This window comes from Lycium ferocissimum, chromosome 7 (assembly GCF_029784015.1).
Source record: "Lycium ferocissimum isolate CSIRO_LF1 chromosome 7, AGI_CSIRO_Lferr_CH_V1, whole genome shotgun sequence".
Lineage (NCBI taxonomy): Eukaryota > Viridiplantae > Streptophyta > Magnoliopsida > Solanales > Solanaceae > Lycium > Lycium ferocissimum.
The window spans coordinates 4,351,819-4,356,115 of record NC_081348.1 but is presented as its reverse complement, the minus strand read 5'-3'; the positions used below and the strand labels follow the sequence as shown (position 1 = coordinate 4,356,115).

Sequence of the window (4,297 nt, the reverse complement as noted above, 5' to 3'; positions counted from 1 at the left end):
TTATATAAAAACGGGATTGCCATTCAAACTTAGAAAATTAATGGTGATTCATTTTCTTTGAAAGCAGTTTTGAAAAGAGCTCGGTTTTATACTTTAGTTGTAAAAGTCATTATGTTTGAGTCCGCGGTTTTCGAAAGTTATGTACGGGGACCTAAAGTTGACTAAACAGCATAAGAACCGTTGTCCTAAGACGTCTAATTCCAATCATAAGGGATTTCCACTATAATATGAGTTGAATAGACATAATTACATACAAATAAGATCATACATATGCGGAAATAAATTTAAACTAGGCCGTACCAAGCCCCTAGTGGTCATTTTCACCCATGGTTGGGCCTTCTGCGTGCCTCGCTATTATTTTTCTTCTCGGACTCGATCTTAATTGAATGGAGGTCCTATTGGGTCTTTGGCCCAATAGGTGGCTGGTCTTGAGCCGAATGGCCATGCAAGTGGAGGAGGGAAAAGAAAAAGGGACCCAGTTAGTTTATAAACGCTGAACTTATCACTAAAATAATAAAGACTGTGCATAGTATATATGAAGACACAAAAAAAAAAGGTATCCACATTGTTCTATACTTGCCCCTCTTCTCCTTGAATGGGTTTGCCTTGGTTGAGGATTTTGCAATGGTATGGGGACTGAATCCTGGCCTTTTATCCTTGATGTCGCACAAGTTCCAAGGGGCTTCTAAGAACCCCAGGCATGGCTAACACCAAGAAGGCCTGGACGACCCCAAACTACCATAGCTTAGCTCCAACCAGTGCCTCCAAACAAGAGGAAAAGGGAGTATGGAACTTGGGAGCAGCAACATATTTCAAGCAAACTCATACACGAATAAACAATCAAGTGGCATACTGTACAGGAGATATTGATACCAAAATAGCAGCAACACCTTAAGTGAGGCTAGACAACCAGCAAATACAAGAGAATAATAAAGGGAAAATTCAGTTTCATGACTAAAGGTAATGTATACAACTGCCATAAAAGGAAACACAAATGATGATCACTCAAGACCATGGGCTGGTTAAGATAATAATTAAAAAAAAAAAAAAAAAAAGGAATAAACTGAAACACTTCAGATATGCCAAAACAGGTTCAAGGGATTTCATAGTCAAACACCAACTGGTCTCTTTTCAGTCTATCACTCCATCCGGGACTTCTCATAAATGGAGGAAAATAGGTCCTAGATTCCCAAAACAGCCTATCCTACTTATTTGCTTAAGGTTCAAAAAAAAAAAAAAAAAAACTGCCCAGAGGAGACAATAGCTGATCACACTAGTTCAATTGAGAGCATTCACCTTATCCCAATCAAATTCAAGATTGCTCACAAATAAGTACAGAATAAAAAACAACACTATTTTCAGAGGAAAGGAAGAAAAGAAAACCTAGGAGGACCTCATAGATAGCCAAGGCTCATGGGAAAGTTTAAAGCTTTTTAGAGTATATATCCAGAACTGGCATCACTTAAAACTACTCTTCTTTATCAACACACCACAGACTGCTACATAGAGCAGAGACCTGAACTAATAGACAAGTGAACTTTGAAAGAACCTTGCAAAGGGGAGGGAAATCTCAATGGACAAATCAACTTAAAAAATCTGTCAACAACTTTGATTCCTAAAAAAAAAAGGTGTTCCTTCAACATATTTTAGACTAATCCAAAGTTTTTCCCAAAGAACAGAAGAGGGAGAAGAGAAAGCAAGAGATGAATTGGCAGCATGATCACAGTTTTGGCAAAATAAAGAGACCAAACATCATACAAGGGACAAGCCTAAACCAAACACCAGGTGGCAAGTTTTAAACATCAGTTATGGATGAAGTGCATTTAAAAATAGATAAGGGCATATAGCCAACAGCAAAGCAAATGACAAACACATAGCACACTTAACTCTCAGTTTCTCACAGATGAACTTAGGCTCACATGGCACAACCATCAGCCCCCATTCTCCTTTTACACAAAACCAATTTCAAACAAACAAGGCTCAGGAACCTACAAACCTTTCAGACAAAAAGGCTTTTAAAAAAGGAGCAAGATAGGGAACACATAACACTCAGACTTGGCAAGTATTTGCAGTAGCTTATTTGGTTCTAGGTGTATCTTTCCTTCCCTGTTAGACATGATTAGGCTGTACTCCCCTACCTGAGGCCTTTGTGAGTCCTAGGATCATGAGGGGAAGGTCCAAGAAAATGGAAGTAAGAGTTTCAGGCCCTTGAAAGGGAAAAAGGATAGGGTGGGGTCATCACCTCCCCATCTCCTTTTCCTGAGTCTCCTTTCAGCAAAAAAGGATCTTAGGCCTCACTGGTCACTATCTCCAGTTCATGTCCAGGCTCACCTTTTCCTCTCCTAAAACCCTTTCCCCCATCCTAATGTCCTTACCCTAATCATCCAGTAACAACACCAGAGGTCCTAGGCAGATTCACAAACATCCAACCCTGTCATAACTTCCTTTGACAAACCCATGAAGCTGTGGTCTAGGTATAAAGACTCTTTGTGGCCAAAGTTAGTTGTAAATACTGGGAACAAGCCTCTCATAAATACACACCAAGTAATAGCAAACTAACTAATTCATGAGGACTATGTTTCAGGTTTTAGAGACCTTTGTTATCAAATCCAAAATGTAAATACTAAGGAAAGACCCCCTTATAACATGTAGCACACAACAACAGGCTGATTAAATCCTAAGACTATGTCCAGGTTATATAAATAAGCCTTGACTATCAAGTTAAGACATGATTCACTGGGAACAAGCATTTCATAGGCACATAATAGGTGGGAACAGACTAGTTTTTCCATGACAACTTCAAACTAAACCCAAGATTATGGAGAGAATCTTTGTATTTTACTACATTATAGTTCAAAGGAAAGAATACACATTTTTTGCTTATCAAGATCAAACCACACAAGGAAACAATCAAACAGATTTCATCACCATCTTTGTAGCCTTACTACCACTTTCTTTAATGGAAACTCATCTCTTAATGTCAAGGATAAAACGCCACAGTGTCCAAAAAGACCACACAAGGACAAGTTAGGCAATATTTGTAACAAAATACCAGAGACCTTATCATCCTTCTTTCTTTTACCTTTTATTTACCTAATATTTTAACTAGGTGGTAGATCCTCATCAGAAGGAATAAGATTTTCTTCTAAACAGGACTCACACATGCACACACACTCCTAACCAAACTTCCAGCATTTAAATCCTTCTTTTGTGCCATTTATCATAATAGACATATTCCATTTGATAGGTGAGAACAAGCACATAATAATCATCCCCCTTAACCAACCTGTTAAGCTAAATGATTTGCCCTTTTTTTCTTTATTAAACATAGGCCACTTAAAGCTGCCCTGAACCTAGCTTATTACAGCAACCTTTAGAGAAACCTTTAGAATTAATCATATCACAGCCACTCACTCCACATGTTCTACTCAGGGGTAGTCTAACAGCTTTCCACATTTTTTACCACAAACAGAAACAACCAAACAAAAAGCACAGTTAAGTGAGGCACCTTGATCAAGTTAAAGCTCTTCCCCCAGAATCACCCCCTTTTGAAACCTTTGTTTCAATATACCTCATTACAGCCCTAAAGTGCCAAGTTTTATCATATAGGCAAGGTTTAGGTGAGACAACAAGAATCAGGCCAAACAAATTGCCAAGTAAAACAAATAGGAATCCACAAAGAGCACACATGACATTTACCAGTTTTTGGAATCAAAATACCATTAGAGAACAGACATGGTCTGGCCAGGCCCAGCACATGACAACCTTAAACTTTCAAACAGACCAAAACATTTAGGAGAAGACAATGTGATACCTAGATTGGGTCCAATTCTACTTAGACTTTTCAGTCTCTCCAATAAGTATATGACCAGGTAAGACATTAGCAACCAGGCTGAGGCTCAACATGATGAGCCTTTACCATTTTTGACACTTAACCATATTAAACAAGCAATAATCATGTTGGGTTTGCACATAGGTAAGCTTAACTTTCCAATGACATTTGTGATCAAGCAGGATAGACCATGATCAACTGGTTCAAGACATCAAACTCCCAACTAACAATATCACATAGGTCAAACAATGCCAGACTTGACTCAGCACAACAAGCTTTTAATATGACAGGAACTCACTCTCCCCATGACACATGTGATCAAGCAAGACAAACTATGACCAACTGGGTTCAGGACATCAAACTCCCAACCAACATATCACTACATAAGACAAGCAATGACGCATTAGGTAACCTACTTTAGACAAACCTCTCGCCCTTCCCTTTATTAGTCCCCAGACCAAGACA

At 38.7% G+C, this 4,297-nt stretch overlaps 1 long non-coding RNA gene across 1 annotated transcript; it reads right to left on the bottom strand.

Moving 5' to 3' along the window:
- Positions 1-202: 202 nt before the first annotated feature.
- LOC132062470 (uncharacterized) lies at positions 203-2,814 on the bottom strand. The gene is made up of 2 exons (XR_009416186.1): positions 2,661-2,814; positions 203-2,559 (listed from the first exon to the last, which is right to left on the bottom strand). It is a non-coding gene; the product is annotated as an uncharacterized LOC132062470 (long non-coding RNA).
- Between the last annotated feature and the right edge of the window lie 1,483 nt (positions 2,815-4,297).